Raw genomic sequence first — 19,463 nt, forward strand, 5'->3', positions numbered from 1 at the left:
CCACTGCTATCCCAGAGAGGCACCTGCAGGCAGGGGAGAGGCACAGCCCTCATGTGGCAGACACATCTCCGGGTTACAGGTCACGGGTGACACGCCGTCATAAAGTGAATCGGGACCTGCTCTGTTCCCACTGAAGTGCCCCACTGCTATCCCAGAGAGGCACCTGCAGGCGGGGGAGAGGCACAGCCCTCATGTGGCAGACACATCTCCGGGTTACAGGTCACGGGTGACACGCCGTCATAAAGTGAATCGGGACCTGCTCTTCCCGCTGAAGTGCCCCACTGCTATCCCAGAGAGGCACCTGCAGGCGGGGGAGAGGCACAGCCCTCATGTGGCAGACACATCTCCGGGTTACAGGTCACGGGTGACATGCCGTCATAAAGGAAGGAGTTCCGGGGTCAGTTTACTGAAGGTTTAGCCCTGATGCCCTAGGGACCACGGTCCCTAAAGCAGAGCACTCCCAGGCTCACTCCAACAGCTTCTCTAATAACAGCTCACGCTCAGCGACAGGTGACTCAATGAGGGTTATTACTCAGACCCAGAGGGATTCACAGTCTCTTTCATCTGATTGGGTCCTTATCGCACTGCATGGAACAGAGGTGACAGTCCGCAGCATTGATCCTGCGACAGTGTCAGCCCAGGATGGCTGACACTTGGATTTTGGTCTTTGATCCTCATTCCCCTAAAAGCCCTGGTCGCTTGGATCTTTCCGTTGTTCAGTGATGGTGCCAGCCAACATTTGCTGAGTGCTTACCAGGACTTTGAGCCAAGAATTTAGCACACAGAACGCCCTTCACGACCTGTGTGCTTTCGTTACTACTAAATAAATACCTTAAGCACTTGATATCACGGAGTGGCTAAAACGTTATGACGACGTCTACTATCATCCCCATTTTGCAGACGGGGGAGTGGAAGCACCGTGCTGCTAAATGACCCGCCCAGCTGTTTACAGCCAAGCAGTGGCAGTGCTGGGACTCAGTCCCGTTCGGAGGCTGCGTCTCACTGCTTGTTTGTGTCGCCTTTGTCATGCGTTCGGCGGTAAGGATGGATCCCTTGTGACTCATCTCAAGCTTCTTCAGAGGAGCCTGACATCTGGCACTGTTGCTCCTCTTTCTGGGTGAAAACTTCTTGCTGAGATTAGGGAATCTACCAGGGGCTGGCCCATAGTGGGGCTCAATAAAAACCCAGATTTGCTGTTGACTCTGCTCAGCCGAGTACCAGAATTCCCATACGGTTTCTGTTTTCAGCGGTGATAATAACAACAGCCATGTTTTATGGGGCATTCCTGATGTGTCCAGCTCCGTGCCAGGTTCTACAGTGAGTGTCTCACTTGATTCTCACAAGAATGGGTAAAACAGCTCTCCTGTTTTTTGGTGGCTGCTGTATGAGGGCCCTGTGCTGGTGTGAAACACACACTCTCTTATGTAACCTCTCAACGACCCAGAAGGAACACCTTCCCCGAAGTGAGAAAGGGAGACCCTGGTCAGGCACAAACATGAGCTGAAATAATAACAGGTCTTCCCCAGGAAGATCTAGAGAGAGGACACACAGATGGGAAAAAACAAAGCTTCTGAAGGGCTCAGAGAGGTTAACTAGCTTGCCCTAGGTAACACAGCCAGGAGGTGGAAACAGCCCAAGTTCTTCCCCTCCTCTCTGCTGCTGTGTCTGAGCCACAACCTCTCCCACTCTGGGTGGCACCTACACAGGACCCACAGCATGAAGGCAGCAGGACCGGGGCACTCAGCAGGAAAGGGAGCTGCGGGGTCCTGCTGCACGTATACTGGCCCTGTGACTTTGGACAGTCACTCAGGCTGTGTCTAGGGTCCTCATCAGAAGGCCCCCCTCGTTCCCTGGAAGGAGGCCATGAATTCTTGAAGGGGTTGTGTGGGAATTAAGTGGGGCATGAGCACAGAGTGCCCGGGACGGTGCTGGCCTGGAGCGTGTCCGCTGTGAGCCACCGTGCCCCTTTCTGTTTAATGTGGCCTGGGGGCTGGATGCAGCCTGGGGTACTTGGCATTTTAACAAGCCAGCAATTAGCTGGGCTGACCTGGATTTTATGTGCTACTCAAGAACTAATGGGTTGGGCTGGCCCTTGTTTTACATCACCTTGATTTTAGGAGCATGTGTTGGGCTATTTTTTCTTCTACTCTTCGAGCACCAAGAGCCCGACAGGCCAATATTTAAACATATCTGAAAGATGCCTCTTGCCAATTAATTACCTGGAAATTGTACCAGACTGAAATTAATTCGAGCCTTCGGGAGACACTGGTTCTGAGCACGCACCAGGCCACCAAGAACCTTTGCCGTCCTCTTCTGCTTCTTCCGCCGTTCTGAGTTTTATTTATGAAACATTTCCCCTTCCTTTATAATTATGTTTTCCGTAAGAAGAACATTTAGCAGCCACCTCCTGGCCGGGCTAGAGTAATTGTCTGAATTTTTTGACGGCATGCAGTTTCGAAGGCTGGGGTTTATATGGATTACCCTGAGTTTATCTCCGCAAGTGCATCGGGAGAGAAGCCACTGCCAGCCTCGCAGAGTGATGGGAGCCTCACAGCCACAGAGCGCCACGTTCGCGCGGATGGCCTGCTCGTCCAAAGGCGTTTCTGTAAGACATACACCTTCATGAGCCGCGTGTGGCCGGCCTGTCCTGTTTAAGCACCTCCTGACGTTCCCCGCTAAGCTCTGTCGATTGCAAGGGCAGCACAGGCACCTGAGCCACCAGACAGGTGTGCAGAGGAAATCAGCCGCCAGCCCCGTGCCCCCTCCGCTTCTTCCCGGCAGCCCAGCCAGCTGTGAGCCAGGGGCGGAGGGCAGCTCTGCCGACAGAGACGAGGGCAGCGCCAGGGCAGAGAGCCCCTGTCAGCTCGGGTGCAGGGGGCGTGCGTGGCCAGCCGGGCAAGGGGACAGGGCCCTGAACACCGGAGACCTACAAAGGGCCGTGTTGAAAAAGGGCAGAAGCCACAGTGGTCTGTGCAGGGGCTGTCCCCGCACAGTGACCCCAGCAGTGCCACCGAGAGATGGAACTTAGAAAAACGCAGCTGTAAATCCTTCCCTTCAAAGCCGTATATATTTATGGAGACATGAATGAAGTTTAATGCCGGTGAAACTCACTATAAAGGTAAAAGGCTTCAGCTGTATCTGTAGCTCAGGTGCGGCTCAGCGCGGGGCTTCCTGCCTGCCTCAGCCCCGAGCCCTGGGCACCTGCGCTGTCGCGTGCCACCAAGCTGCCACTCGGGGCCGGCCCCCCGGGTGGTGGGAGAGGCAGGGTTCTCCCCAGCGTCTGCAAGCGAGGGGCCCGGCTCCCATCTCTCCCCTTATCTCCCAGGGATGTTGAAAAGCAGAAAGGAAAAGGGAAAAGCAGTGGCAGAATCAAGCGGCTCCAAACAGTCAGGAGTCTGGCTTGAAATAAAACGATTTGAGGAGGGCCGGCTCTTCATCCGCCTCGCGGGCTGCCAGGCGCTGCTCCTCGCGGCTCCAGATGGGCTGTGACTGCAAGGCCTGTCACCAGCCACGTGCCCCATGCCATCCCTGTAGCCCTGCCTTCCTTACGGCCCATGCCAGGCAGGCAGAAACAGCTCAGGAAGCCCCGCCCAGCAAGTCTGAACCCTGGCCTGCCACTCGCTCGCTAGCTGTATGGTTGGTGGTCATCAGGCTGGGGATGGGGGATTTGCTCGACTTCTCCGAGCCTCCGTCTTCGCATCCATAAAATGGGCTAAGTAGTTCCTACCTCTCAGAATTGCTGTGTGGTTCAGTGAGGTGTTTCTTCCACGTGACACACAGCGGGCCCTCAGCCAATGGAGTTCTCACTTGGTGGGCATGCCTGGGGCAGAAGGGTGCATTCTAAGCGTGGGAATCAGGAGTCGCAGGCTGCTCCATGGGTGCTCTCCCCAGGGGCGGCGGAGGCCCCATGGGGGCCGAGACTGGCTGCAGGGGCAGGAGCGTTCTTGAGAGAGGCCTGGAGTCTGCCCTCTGCCTGCCTGGGTGCTGCAGAGGGGCCTAGCTGGAGCATCTCAGAGGTAAGCTTGGCCGCCCACACGAGCTAGGTCTGTCTCCACAAGGCTGGGCCTGTACAGGGACCTGGCTGCGCCCCTATCTACCGCTCCCTGGGAAGATGACAGTCAGCCACCCAGCCCAGCTGAGGCCCGGTTTCCCTGGGGCGTGTCTTAAGGCGACTGGTACTTCCTTCTTTACCCAGAGAGTCAAGGAGCCTTGCTGGGGGCCTGAGTTTCATCCTGGGTCACCCTCCCAGGGAGCGGCCAGTGGAATATTCTGGAGAGGAAAGGGTGCTGCTGCTGATTGGGTGCTAATAGGTACTGAACACCGAATGGAGGTCAGGAGACCACCAGCAGTCAATCGCTATGTTTAAAACAGTCTGAGGCCAGTGCTGTGTTGTTAACATGCAAAGTGAGAGTGCACCTGCCCTCCTCCCGCTCCACCCTTTTTGGCGTGGTGTTTCAGCAGCTCAGTCCAGTGGGAAGAGAAGCCTCAGGCAGCTCCCAGCCCAGGCCGGGAGGGAGAGGGGCTGGAGCCCCACGGGGCCCAGGCCGGGAGGGGGAGGGGCTGGAGCCCCACGGGGCCCAGGCCCGCAGTGGGAGGGGCTGGAGCCCCACGGGGCCCAGGCTGGGAGGGAGAGGGCCTGGAGCCCCACGGGGCCCAGGCCCGGAGTGGGAGGGCTGGAGCCCCACGGGGCCCTCGGCGGCGGCTTCGCTCCAGCCGCAGGGGCTCTCCCTGCAGCCAGGACCTGCTTTGTGAGTGGCAGCTCAGGAAGCAGGCAGGTGCTGGCACCTCCCAGCACACACCTGTTCCACTGCCTGGTGGGGTCCTGGGGGCCTCTGGGGGCCGCCGGCTCCCACCGGACACCCCCTCGCTGCAGCGGTGAAGGAGGCCTGCTGCCACTCCTTGGAGCGTGTTGCCCTTTTCCTTCGAAGTTTTTAAGGTCAAATGTTGCTTAAGGGGGTTATTCACCAGAGGCAGAGCCTGCCGGAGAAGGAAGATAGCATTTTCATTTTTGAAGCTTTGCATCTCATTCCGGTGTCCAGCTCAGCAGCCGGCCTGCCCGGACCCTGTCAGTGATGCAGTTTGGTACAGCAGGGAGCGGTTACCCCAGGTCTGCCTGGAGGGTGATGAGGCTCTCCTGGCTCATCCAGAAGCAGCTCTGTGTTTCCTGCTCAGTAGCATCAGCCCACAGGAGCAAGGAAAACAAACGAAAAAAGAACCTATTGTCCGGCCATGATCTACATACTTCACAGACAGAATCTACCTGATCTATAGTGTCACCTTTGAAGGGCAGGGCTACTACTGTTCCCATTTTACAGGTGGAAAAACTAAGGCTCAGTGTATAGAATTTGTCTGAAGATGCACAACAAATGGCAGAGCATGAACTGGGCCCAGGGACTCTGCACTTGGGGACCATGCTGTCCCCACGTTCCCCATTGCCAGGGGTTGGTAAAGGACACCGGGGAGGGGTGGACAGTCAGTGCAACTGTTAAGATGCTGCTTGGGGAGCCTGTGCCCCGAATCAGAGTGCGAGGTTTGAGCCATGGCAGCTGCCATCCGCCTTCCTGCACTTGCACCCTGGGGACAGCCCCTGCCACCCGTGTGGAAGACCTGGATGGAGTTCTGGGCTCCCGGCTTTAGCCTGGCCCTGCCCTGCTGTTACAGGTATTTGAGGGGGAGCGGGGAGGGGGGACAAAAGGTGAACAGTAGATGGGAGGCCTCTCTGTTTCTCTGCCTTTAACATAAAATAAAAATAAATAAAAATAAAATTAGTAAAAAAAAACAATTGCTGGAGAATCCCAGTCCTCACAAGCGTGGCTTCGGTTACTGAGGTCAGAGTGAGACCGGGGGGCCACCCTTCTCCCCCAGGGCCCAGTGCTGTGTTACTGAGGTCAAACAGAGTGAGACCGGGGGCCAGCCTTCTCCCCCAGGGCCCAGTGCTGTGTTACTGAGGTCAGACAGAGTGAGACCAGGGGCCAGCCTTCTCCCCCAGGGCCCAGTGCTGTGTTACTGAGGTCAGACAGAGTGAGACCAGGGGCCACCCTTCTCCCCCAGGGCCCAGTGCTGTGTTACTGAGGTCAGACAGAGTGAGACCGGGGGGGCCACCCTTCTCCCCCAGGGCCCAGTGCTGTGTTACTGAGGTCAGACAGAGTGAGACCGGGGGCCACCCTTCTCCCCCAGGGCCCAGTGCTGTTACTGAGGTCAGACACAGTGAGACCAGGGGCCACCCTTCTCCCCCAGGGCCCAGTGCTGTTACTGAGGTCAAACAGAGTGAGACCGGGGGCCAGCCTTCTCCCCCAGGGCCCAGTGCTGTGTTACTGAGGTCAGACAGAGTGAGACCAGGGGCCACCCTTCTCCCCCAGGGCCCCAGTGCTATGTTACTGAGGTCAGACAGAGTGAGACCGGGGGCCACCCTTCTCCCCCAGGGCCCAGTGCTGTGTTACTGAGGTCAGACACAGTGAGACCAGGGGCCACCCTTCTCCCCCAGGGCCCAGTGCTGTGTTACTGAGGTCAGACACAGTGAGACCGGGGGGGCCACCCTTCTCCCCCAGGGCCCAGTGCTGTGTTACTGAGGTCAGACAGAGTGAGACCGGGGGCCACCCTTCTCCCCCAGGGCCCAGTGCTGTGTTACTGAGGTCAGACAGAGTGAGACCAGGGGCCACCCTTCTCCCCCAGGGCCCAGTGCTGTGTTACTGAGGTCAGACAGAGTGAGACCAGGGGCCACCCTTCTCCCCCAGGGCCCAGTGCTGTGTTACTGAGGTCAGACAGAGTGAGACCAGGGGCCACCCTTCTCCCCCAGGGCCCAGTGCTGTGTTACTGAGGTCAGACAGAGTGAGACCGGGGGGCCACCCTTCTCCCCCAGGGCCCAGTGCTGTGTTACTGAGGTCAGACAGAGTGAGACCGGGGGCCACCCTTCTCCCCCAGGGCCCAGTGCTGTTACTGAGGTCAGACAGAGTGAGACCAGGGGCCAGCCTTCTCCCCCAGGGCCAGTGCTGTGTTACTGAGGTCAGACAGAGTGAGACCGGGGGGCCACCCTTCTCCCCCAGGGCCCAGTGCTGTGTTACTGAGGTCAGACAGAGTGAGACCAGGGGCCAGCCTTCTCCCCCAGGGCCCAGTGCTGTGTTACTGAGGTCAGACAGAGTGAGACCAGGGGCCAGCCTTCTCCCCCAGGGCCCAGTGCTGTGTTACTGAGGTCAGACAGAGTGAGACCAGGGGCCAGCCTTCTCCCCCAGGGCCCAGTGCTGTGTTACTGAGGTCAGACAGAGTGAGACCAGGGGCCACCCTTCTCCCCCAGGGCCAGTGCTGTGTTACTGAGGTCAGACAGAGTGAGACCAGGGGCCAGCCTTCTCCCCCAGGGCCCAGTGCTGTTACTGAGGTCAAACAGAGTGAGACCGGGGGCCACCCTTCTCCCCCAGGGCCCAGTGCTGTGTTACTGAGGTCAGACACAGTGAGACCAGAGGGGCCAGCCTTCTCCCCCAGGGCCCAGTGCTGTTACTGAGGTCAGACACAGTGAGACCAGGGGCCAGCCTTCTCCCCCAGGGCCCAGTGCTGTGTTACTGAGGTCAGACAGAGTGAGACCGGGGGGGCCACCCTTCTCCCCCAGGGCCCAGTGCTGTGTTACTGAGGTCAGACAGAGTGAGACCGGGGGCCACCCTTCTCCCCCAGGGCCCAGTGCTGTGTTACTGAGGTCAGACAGAGTGAGACCAGGGGCCACCCTTCTCCCCCAGGGCCCAGTGCTGTGTTACTGAGGTCAGACAGAGTGAGACCAGGGGCCACCCTTCTCCCCCAGGGCCCAGTGCTGTGTTACTGAGGTCAGACAGAGTGAGACCAGGGGCCACCCTTCTCCCCCAGGGCCCAGTGCTGTGTTACTGAGGTCAGACAGAGTGAGACCGGGGGCCACCCTTCTCCCCCAGGGCCCAGTGCTGTTACTGAGGTCAGACAGAGTGAGACCAGGGGCCAGCCTTCTCCCCCAGGGCCAGTGCTGTGTTACTGAGGTCAGACAGAGTGAGACCGGGGGGCCACCCTTCTCCCCCAGGGCCCAGTGCTGTGTTACTGAGGTCAGACAGAGTGAGACCAGGGGCCAGCCTTCTCCCCCAGGGCCCAGTGCTGTGTTACTGAGGTCAGACAGAGTGAGACCAGGGGCCAGCCTTCTCCCCCAGGGCCCAGTGCTGTGTTACTGAGGTCAGACAGAGTGAGACCAGAGGGGTCACCCTTCTCCCCCAGGGCCCAGTGCTGTGTTACTGAGGTCAGACAGAGTGAGACCAGGGGCCAGCCTTCTCCCCCAGGGCCCAGTGCTGTGTTACTGAGGTCAGACAGAGTGAGACCAGGGGCCACCCTTCTCCCCCAGGGCCCAGTGCTGTGTTACTGAGGTCAGACACAGTGAGACCGGGGGGGCCACCCTTCTCCCCCAGGGCCCAGTGCTGTTACTGAGGTCAAACAGAGTGAGACCGGGGGCCACCCTTCTCCCCCAGGGCCCAGTGCTGTGTTACTGAGGTCAGACAGAGTGAGACCAGGGGCCAGCCTTCTCCCCCAGGGCCCAGTGCTGTGTTACTGAGGTCAGACAGAGTGAGACCAGGGGCCAGCCTTCTCCCCCAGGGCCCAGTGCTGTGTTACTGAGGTCAGACAGAGTGAGACCAGAGGGGTCACCCTTCTCCCCCAGGGCCCAGTGCTGTGTTACTGAGGTCAGACAGAGTGAGACCAGGGGCCAGCCTTCTCCCCCAGGGCCCAGTGCTGTGTTACTGAGGTCAGACAGAGTGAGACCAGGGGCCACCCTTCTCCCCCAGGGCCCAGTGCTGTGTTACTGAGGTCAGACACAGTGAGACCAGGGGCCAGCCTTCTCCCCCAGGGCCCAGTGCTGTTACTGAGGTCAAACAGAGTGAGACCGGGGGCCACCCTTCTCCCCCAGGGCCCAGTGCTGTGTTACTGAGGTCAGACAGAGTGAGACCAGGGGCCACCCTTCTCCCCCAGGGCCCAGTGCTGTGTTACTGAGGTCAGACAGAGTGAGACCAGAGGGGTCACCCTTCTCCCCCAGGGCCCAGTGCTGTGTTACTGAGGTCAGACAGAGTGAGACCGGGGGCCACCCTTCTCCCCCAGGGCCCAGTGCTGTGTTACTGAGGTCAGACACAGTGAGACCAGAGGGGCCACCCTTCTCCCCCAGGGCCCAGTGCTGTTACTGAGGTCAGACACAGTGAGACCAGGGGCCAGCCTTCTCCCCCAGGGCCCAGTGCTGTGTTACTGAGGTCAGACAGAGTGAGACCAGAGGGGCCAGCCTTCTCCCCCAGGGCCCAGTGCTGTGTTACTGAGGTCAGACAGAGTGAGACCAGGGGCCAGCCTTCTCCCCCAGGGCCCAGTGCTGTGTTACTGAGGTCAGACAGAGTGAGACCAGGGGCCACCCTTCTCCCCCAGGGCCCAGTGCTGTGTTACTGAGGTCAGACAGAGTGAGATCAGGGGTCACCCTTCTCCCCCAGGGCCCAGTGCTGTTACTGAGGTCAGACAGTGTGAGACCGGGGGCCACCCTTCTCCCCCAGGGCCCAGTGCTGTTACTGAGGTCAGACAGAGTGAGACCAGGGGCCAGCCTTCTCCCCCAGGGCCCAGTGCTGTGTTACTGAGGTCAGACAGAGTGAGACCGGGGGCCAGCCTTCTCCCCCAGGGCCCAGTGCTGTTACTGAGGTCAGACACAGTGAGACCAGGGGCCAGCCTTCTCCCCCAGGGCCCAGTGCTGTGTTACTGAGGTCAGACAGAATGAGACCGGGGGCCACCCTTCTCCCCCAGGGCCCAGTGCTGTTACTGAGGTCAGACAGAGTGAGACCAGGGGCCAGCCTTCTCCCCCAGGGCCCAGTGCTGTGTTACTGAGGTCAGACAGAGTGAGACCGGGGGCCAGCCTTCTCCCCCAGGGCCCAGTGCTGTTACTGAGGTCAGACACAGTGAGACCAGGGGCCACCCTTCTCCCCCAGGGCCCAGTGCTGTGTTACTGAGGTCAGACAGAGTGAGACCGGGGGGGCCACCCTTCTCCCCCAGGGCCAGTGCTGTGTTACTGAGGTCAGACAGAGTGAGACCAGGGGCCAGCCTTCTCCCCCAGGGCCCAGTGCTGTGTTACTGAGGTCAGACAGAGTGAGACCGGGGGCCACCCTTCTCCCCCAGGGCCCAGTGCTGTTACTGAGGTCAGACAGAGTGAGACCAGGGGCCAGCCTTCTCCCCCAGGGCCCAGTGCTGTGTTACTGAGGTCAGACAGAGTGAGACCGGGGGCCAGCCTTCTCCCCCAGGGCCCAGTGCTGTGTTACTGAGGTCAGACACAGTGAGACCAGGGGCCACCCTTCTCCCCCAGGGCCCAGTGCTGTGTTACTGAGGTCAGACAGAGTGAGACCGGGGGCCACCCTTCTCCCCCAGGGCCCAGTGCTGTGTTACTGAGGTCAGACAGAGTGAGACCAGGGGCCACCCTTCTCCCCCAGGGCCCAGTGCTGTGTTACTGAGGTCAGACAGAGTGAGACCGGGGGCCACCCTTCTCCCCCAGGGCCCAGTGCTGTGTTACTGAGGTCAGACACAGTGAGACCGGGGGCCACCCTTCTCCCCCAGGGCCAGTGCTGTGTTACTGAGGTCAGACAGAGTGAGACCAGGGGCCACCCTTCTCCCCCAGGGCCCAGTGCTGTTACTGAGGTCAGACAGAGTGAGACCGGGGGGGCCAGCCTTCTCCCCCAGGGCCCAGTGCTGTGTTACTGAGGTCAGACAGAGTGAGACCGGGGGCCACCCTTCTCCCCCAGGGCCCAGTGCTGTGTTACTGAGGTCAGACACAGTGAGACCGGGGGCCACCCTTCTCCCCCAGGGCCAGTGCTGTGTTACTGAGGTCAGACAGAGTGAGACCAGGGGCCACCCTTCTCCCCCAGGGCCCAGTGCTGTGTTACTGAGGTCAGACAGAGTGAGACCGGGGGGGCCACCCTTCTCCCCCAGGGCCAGTGCTGTGTTACTGAGGTCAGACACAGTGAGACCAGGGGCCAGCCTTCTCCCCCAGGGCCCAGTGCTGTGTTACTGAGGTCAGACAGAGTGAGACCGGGGGGGCCACCCTTCTCCCCCAGGGCCCAGTGCTGTGTTACTGAGGTCAGACAGAGTGAGACCAGAGGGGTCACCCTTCTCCCCCAGGGCCCAGTGCTGTTACTGAGGTCAGACACAGTGAGACCAGGGGCCACCCTTCTCCCCCAGGGCCCAGTGCTGTTACTGAGGTCAGACAGAGTGAGACCAGAGGGGCCACCCTTCTCCCCCAGGGCCCAGTGCTGTGTTACTGAGGTCAGACAGAGTGAGACCAGGGGTCACCCTTCTCCCCCAGGGCCCAGTGCTGTGTTACTGAGGTCAGACAGAGTGAGACCAGAGGGGTCACCCTTCTCCCCCAGGGCCCAGTGCTGTGTTACTGAGGTCAGACAGAGTGAGACCAGGGGCCACCCTTCTCCCCCAGGGCCAGTGCTGTGTTACTGAGGTCAGACACAGTGAGACCAGGGGTCACCCTTCTCCCCCAGGGCCAGTGCTGTGTTACTGAGGTCAGACAGAGTGAGACCAGAGGGGTCACCCTTCTCCCCCAGGGCCCAGTGCTGTGTTACTGAGGTCAGACAGAGTGAGACGGGGGGCCAGCCTTCTCCCCCAGGGCCCAGTGCTGTGTTACTGAGGTCAGACAGAGAGAGACCAGGGGCCACCCTTCTCCCCCAGGGCCCACTCCTCTACCTCCTCCTCCACTGGAGACTCCTGGTTTTTCCACAAGGCTGCATCTGATGCCTTCAAGATGGGTAGGAATCCAGTCTCAAAGCAAGTGAGTTTTCTTAAATGTGTTTTCTATCATCCAATCCACACGGGAGTGCCAGTTCTCTTCTGTCCACAAGAGCCTGGCTCACTCTGTGGCTTAGTCACTCTGGGGATTATCTGGACACAGTCATGGCTGCCCACTCACTGTGGGCACCACTTTTGTCTCTGGTTGGCCATTGCACAAAGGAGTTCCTGTAAGGGACTCACAAATGCATGTTCCCAGGGAGCACAGGAATGGAAGGCAGGTGCACCAGAACCCAACCTGCTGCTTATGGGGGTTCATTGTCCAGCTGTGGCGCTCTGAGTTGAGCTCCAGTAGCAGCCAGGGCCATGGGAAGATGAGAGGGGAGCCATGTTAGTGTTGGCTGGGGGCAGGGCTCAGCTCAGTGGCAGCCTGGGCTTCTCCCGTCCCTGTAGTCAGAGATAGAGATGGAGACAGCAGCAGAGTGATAGCAGTAGAAGCAGGTGGGCTGTGGCAGGCTTTAGGGCCAGCCACAACATGCCAGACACAGTGCCACCTGAGCCAAGAGGCAGACTCATGCCAGGGGAGATGCAGTGGGGGGAGCAGGCCGCAGCACCCAATGGGGGCTTGGTTAGAAGCCAGCGTTTAGTTCTTGCATCGGGTGCCGAGCTGGGATGCTTGGGGTAAGCATGTCACAGCTCTGGGAGAGGGGAGTCCTAGCTTTGAATCCATCCTGGGCTTACAGGAACTACCCTGATGGGGAGGACACACAGTGAGAGAGAGAGAGAGAGAGAGAGAGAGAGAGAGAGCAGGAGTCTGGAGGCAGTGACCTTGAGCTTGGCTCCCAGCCCCGCCCAGCTGTGCCTCTTAGTGACCTAACCTCTCCAAGTTCTCTGTTTCCTATCTGACAAGGGGTTGATAGCAACTCTTAGGAATTGTGTGAAAATGGGAAAAGGCAACATACATAGGGCTCCTGGTGCTTGGTAGGTCCCCTGTAAATGTTGGTTTCCTTTCTCCTAGGAGAACTAATAATTTCTCACATTTTTGTTCTACTTACTTATCGTAGCACCACATGTGATCTGAAATGCCATTGGTGAAGGTAAGCAAAAGGACTACATCTAGTGACTCCCGTCTCACAGATGGGAGGATGACCATAGAGTTTCAGGGACTCAAGGCAGCACGGTAATAAGCGATAAGCCCTGTCGGCGCCATGGCTCACTAGGCTAATCCTCCGCCTGCAGCGCCGGCACACCGGGTTCTAGACCCGGTTGGGGCGCCGGTCCTGTCACAGTTGCTCCTCTTCCAGTCCAGCTCTCTGCTGTGGCGCGGGAGGGCAGTGGAGGATGGCCCAAGTCCTTGGGCCCTGCACCCACATGGGAGACCAGGAGGAAGCACCTGGCTCCTGGCTTCAGATCGTGCCAGCCGCAATGCGTCAGCCATAGTGGCCACTTGGGGGGTGAACCAACGGAAAAAGGAAGACCTTTCTCTCTGTCTCTCTCTCTCTCTCACTGTCTGCCTGGCTAAAATAAAATAAAATAAAATAAGCGATAAGCCCGAGATCACAACCTTGCTACCTTGTGCCTTGCCCCTTTGCTGTGATGTGATTGGGCTTGCCACTGGGATCACAAACGTCAAGCAGGCACTGCCCGGATGCCCTGGGGACAGAATCAGCCACCATGGGCTCTACTGAACCTCTCTGCAGATACGGGGGCAGGGCCTGGGTGTCTACAGAAGCTTTGGCACCAGCCAGTTGAGCCATTTCATTTCTACCGTGTGTTCTGAAGTGGTGCCCCCAGTAGACTGGTGGTGTGTGCTATGGAGGCCAGGTCCCTGGGTGCCAGATAACCTTGGCCTTCCCATTTCACTCAAGCCAGACAGCTTGGTGAACCTGAGCCACTCAACTCAGCCACGACACGGGACCCAGCTCCTGCCTCTTTCTACCACCAGTAAAAAGCATAAAGCCTATGGCAAGCAGGTGCTACCGCCACACAGCTGCTGCAAACAGCTCTCCTCATCACTCTTCCATTTTATTTTTTTGTTTCTCACAGTTATCATGAACCAAAATAGCATATGTTTATTTGATGTCTTCCTTGTTGTCGATTTCCTGCCAATAGAATGTAAATTCCATGAGAATAAGGACTTTGTCTTATTCACAGCTCCATTCCCAGCCTGGAAGATGGTTGGTGTCCAAGAAATATTGGTTGAGTGAGCGAGCAAACGAGTCTTCAGCCAATAGCCACTGTTCCAACAAGCGGGTGCTAAAGACCTGTCCGCGCTACTCATTTCTGGAGTGGCTGGATGTGGGGATGCGTGAGACAAGGCCCCCCATCTTTGAGTATCCCCCAGTTTGGTTGGGGCAGGAAAAGGGGGTAACTGCCTCACTGCATAATGAAATGATAACGTCTAGAGATCAGAGTGAGTCATTCCACCTGGAGGGTCCCATTGAGCTCCATGAAGAGGACACGGAGGCTGTGTGCTAAGGTGCAGGGACTTTGTCAACCAGAGGAGAGAAAGGTTCCCTCCGGGTGGAAGGAACCGCATGTACAAGGGCTTAGGTCATGGAAAAGGCGTAGCACAAAGGAATGAGAGACGGGATGCAGCTGGGACCTGAGAGTGCTGCGTGGTGCTGAGTGTGGTAGTGAGCATGGCGGGAGGCGCTACTGAGGGCGGGAGTTGGAATTTGGCCTCCCGTTAGGATGTCCAAGGAGAGAAGCAGCAACTGCTCTGGGTACTTTGAGAATGAGATCTTAAGAATGCGGGCTGGCGCTGTGGCTCACTTGGCTAATCCTCCGCCTGCAGTGCCGGCATACCAGGTTCTAGTCCCAGTTGGGGTGCTGGGTACTAGTCCCGGTTGCTCCTCTTCCAGTCCAGCTCTCTGCTGTGGCCTGGGAAGGCAGTGGAGGAGGGCCCAAGTGTTTGGGTCCCTGCACCTGCATGGAAGACCGGGAGGAAGTACCCGGCTCCTGGCTTCGGATCGGTGCAGCACTGGCCATAGCGGCCATTAGGGGAGTGAACCAACAGAAGGAAGACCTTTCTCTCTGTCTCTCTCTCTCACTGTCTATAACTCTCTCTGTCTCTCTCTCTCTCACTCACTGTCTAACTGCCTGGCAAAAAATAATTTAAAAAAAAGGAATGCAAGCTGGTTATCTCTTTTATCAGAGAACTAAATCCATAGCTTAACCAACTTTTATCCACTATTGAGATACTGTTTTAAGTTGACCACATCTTCTACTGCAAGATTGTGAAGCCAGAGAGCAGGGTGGAGACCTGGGGCAGATAGATGGGAGCTGCAGAGTCTCTTGGGCTCTCATCTTTGATGGAACACTTGGGAGTCTCTCCTTAGTAATAACCTGAGACCAAGTCTCGGGCACTCATGCCCAGTCCTCTTGTTCCTTCTGTAAAAATGGCACCACCCCATCAGAATACAGAGGCGAGACTACCTAGTGAGAAGGAAGGGCGCAGGGAGGGAGAAGGAAAGAAAGGGGGGGGGAGTGAGGGAGGGAGGGATAAAAGAGGCAGGCAGGCAAGGGGGAAGAAGGAAGGAGAGAGGGAGGGAGGGAGGGAGGGATGAAAGGCAGGAAGGGAAGGGGAGAAGAAGGAGGGAGGGAGGGAGGGACGAAAGACAGGCAGTCAGGCAAGGGGGAAGAAGGAAGGAGAGGGGGAGGGAGGGAGGGAGGGAGGGACAAAAGGCAGGCAGGCAAAGGGGGAAGAAGGAGGGAGGAAGGGAGGGAGGGAGGGAGGGAAGACAGACCCTGAGACCAAAGCTCTTGAATGCTCATTCTGTTCCCTTTAACTGTGCCTTGAGACTTGTCTGTTCTCCTTCCTTGACTCCTTTTCTGGAAAGAAGACGAGGCTGGGAGGCTCCCAGGCCAGGGCTCCACTCTGGGGAAAGTGCTTCCCTATTGATTTGTGTGTCAGCAATTCAAGTGAGGGTATTTATACTGTGGCTGCGTACCTAATAAAAATTTAAATTATCATTAAAAAAATGGAAGAAAGGCAAAAGACTCACCAAGGGGCACCCCCTAAGGAGAGCAGGAAGCAGTCAAAGGCGCCGCACAAGGGTCTTCCTTCCTCACATCCAAACAGCTCTGGTCTCAGACCTTGGCTTCACTCTTGAGCTGTAGAGCTTGAGTAAGTCGCAGTAGAATTTCTCCCTGAGCCCTTCTGTTCCATAAATAGGAAGAAACAGTGGTGTCTCCAACTACATCATTCATGCAAAGCCCTTGGACACAGCCTAGCGCACAATAGGTACCCGACAGAGGTTTCTTCCCTACTCCTACTCTCTCCACAGGCTCCCATAGTCAGAAGTCCTACCTGGTAGCCTGTTAAAACCTGATCGCAGCCCGTGGCTACGTTACTTGAAAGGCCCTGAGCCACTACACTGCACCTATGCATAAATGATTGATAAGGAATTAATAGATCAGGAAGTAGCACTATGGGAAGCAGAAGGCAAGACTAGAAGGAAGCCTTCACAGGAAGACGTCAGAAGCCAGTTACCGGCCTCTGGAGGGATACTGTGGGTGATGGGGCTTTGGCAGAGTCCCTTAACTCATGCCCTTAGGATGCCACCTCCCAGGGTCACATGGGACATGAGGACATGAGGTCAAGAAAGCAGGGAGTGGGCATCTCCAATCTTGATACCAGCATCAGAGAGCTCATCTTACCAGTGCAGTGTTCTTGACCTTGACAATGCCCAGGAGTCGTAGCTTCTACAAAGTACTGATTCGGGTTTCACACCTTCCACTCCAGCACTCTTCCTCTGGCCCTAGTCCTCCAACTCCAGCAGTTACACAGTTCCAGCCTCTGGCCCTGCCTCTTTCTAGCCACCCACTGCCCCACTCTGACCTCGCCTTACCAGACTTAACACACTACCACCCATCAGCACCATTAATCCCTTGCAAAAACCTCTCCGTTCTTCTTTTCTGGTGCTCACCTGGCAAAGCCTCAACCTGGGTAAAGCCTGTTATCGGCCTAGCCACGCTTGCATCCGAACAACCAAGTGCACATTGCTGGGGAAAACAGTGTGGTGCAGACTCTTGTTGCTTTACAGTGATGACTGTGATCCCCAGATGAGTCCTACAAACAGTGCAGCAGTCTCCCCGGGCTTCTCCGGTAAGTCCCCTTTCCACTCTCCACAATTGTCTATCCTTTCCCCAAATACCACTGCCTTAGCTTCCTAGTCTCCTCTGAGCTGATGGCCAGCCCTCCTCGCGTGCCCCAGGGACGTGCATCAGCAGTTACCGCCACTCTTCTCCTGGGTCTTCAGGCCTTACTACGTCATTTACTACTTCATTATCTTATAAATGTGCTCCCTCAAAAAAAAAAAAAAACCATGAAAGCCTGACTTGACGCTACTCACCTTGCAGTTCCTACCCTGTTCCTCCACTCCCACCGACGGAAGGTCTTACTGAAAATGTCGCTGCCCCAGTTCTCGTCCATTCTCTCTCCACCCACTCACTCAGGCTTCCATCCTCTTGCCGGGACCCCAGTGACCTTCACGTGCCTCATCTCCTGGTCATTTGTACTTGACCTCTCAGCAGCACCAGGCACTTCTTCCTTCCTGTCTGCCCTTGGCTGTGGTGGCAGGCACTTCTCAGGTCCCCCTGCCTCTGCTTGGTGGGTTCCTCTCACTGCACTCAGCCTCTGAACATTAGATGCTCCAGAATTTGGTCGGGGGCTCTTTCTCTCCTCTTTCACCTGAAGTGACTTCGCGTCACTCACACACCACGGACTACCGAGGCTGTACCTTTAGCTCTGCGTCTCAGGAACTCTGCCTAGACATCTCAACGCTCCCCTCCGGCATCTCACTTTGATACTTAATAAAGCTCTTCAACTGAGTGTTGCTAAAGAGAAGTCTTGATTCACTGGCATCCTAAGCTCATTCCTCTTCTGTCTTTCTTCTCAGTAAAATGTACGACATCTACCCGGTTGGGCAAGTAACACAAACTGGAAGTGACTGAACCCCACCTCTACTGCTGTCACCCTGAGTTCTCACTCAGAAGCCGCCAGATACTCCCATGATTCTACTCTTCCCCTGGAGCTAGTAACTAACATTAAGGTGACCTATTGAAAATTTAAATCGGGCTACACTGTATTGCTTTCTTTCATGAAAATCCTCTAGTGATAAAACTGAAGTGTTTTACCATGATCAACAAAATCCTACATGACATTACACCTACATACCTCGTTGACTCCATTGTGTATCTCTCTCTGCCCATAAACGTGGTTCTATTTCCTGGTTTTCAAAATGCCAGTCTCAGGCGCTGCAGGACTTTTGCTATATCTGTTCCCTAGAATTCAGAGCAATGTGAGGCAGCATCTAATTCAACTCTCCCATTTTAGAGACGAGGACATCAAGGCTAGAGACGGGAGGTCTTACAGCAAGTCCAGTCTCTTGACTGACAGCACAGTGAGGTGTGTTGAGTGAGCCTGACCTGAATGTTCCATCTTTGTTTCACCTTGTGAATTTCCATCCCCTTCACCTTCACGGAGACATGGGTCTGGGATTTGGTTGAATCTCAGCTGTGATTTTAAGGAGTGTCTACCAGGTCGACCTTACCTGCTGTTGTAGAAATTGCAGTCCATGAAAAGTATTATGGAGAGATTTGGGATTTAAAAAGAAAGAACTTATTTGTTTCTTCTATTTATTGGAGGAGGGTAGAGAGAGAGAGAGCTCCCGTGTTTTGATTCACTCTCCAAAGACCCACGGAGCCAGGAACTCAATTCAGGTCTCCCACATGCATGGCAAGGACCCAACTATTTGAAACATCACCGCCGCCCCCCAGGATGTACATTAGCAGGAAGCTGAAGTCAGGAGTGGAGCTAAGACTTGAACTCAGGTACCCCAAAGTGGGATGCTGGCATCCCAAGCGGCATTTTAACTATTAGGTCCAACACCCACCTCAAGATTTTAGATTTTTAAACAAAGCACTGGGGATACAAAGTTTCTGGGCAGTAGGTAACTCCCTAGACCAACAGCACCCTTTTTTTTTTTGACCCCACATGCACTGTTCAGTGAGCAACAAGGCAAGTGGTCAGAAGAGCTGCCGTGGTGCCTCTTAGGCCCCTTACGAGAGCCTGGCCCCTTTCCCTGGCACTGTCCAGGAGGAGTTGGGTAGAGAGGAACTTTGCTCTGTCTCCTGTTAATCTGTGAACTCTCTATGCCCTTGTTTCCACTCGGCTGCCCTCCTTGCATGCCACATTGGGGCCCATTCAAGCTGGTTTCCTTGGCGCTGCCCACTTCCACCTCTCTGCGGATTTGCCTATAATCAAGGGTTATTTGTCCATCAAGATTGACTTCACTGGAAAACAGCTATTACTTTGAAGGATTTCATTTCATGCCACCATATAAATTATTCTGAAAACAATAACAATATTTTAACAATACCTAGCCTTTGTGATACCTTGTGATCACATTTTTCTTTCTGTTTTTTCCTTTACATTTTGCATTGCTGGCCTGGCTTTGGGCTTTAAAAGTCTACACCTCCAGTGCAGATCCTGCTCAGCCATCTGCAGACTTGCTGTCAACAGAAAGGGTGTTTGCTTATTCACGGAGCAAACTCTGCTTTGCATATGTGCTTTCTCGGAACACAGACAGGAAGGTAAATGTGCTTCCCGGAGAACTCCCTGGACTGCATCCCCGGACTCTATTTTACTACATGCACTTTAGGACATGGAAGAGGGATATTGGGGGGCAGCTTGCCTTTCGTATGGATGCTCA

The sequence above is a fragment of the Lepus europaeus genome, chromosome 5, assembly GCF_033115175.1.
Source record: "Lepus europaeus isolate LE1 chromosome 5, mLepTim1.pri, whole genome shotgun sequence".
In the NCBI taxonomy this organism is placed as follows: domain Eukaryota; kingdom Metazoa; phylum Chordata; class Mammalia; order Lagomorpha; family Leporidae; genus Lepus; species Lepus europaeus.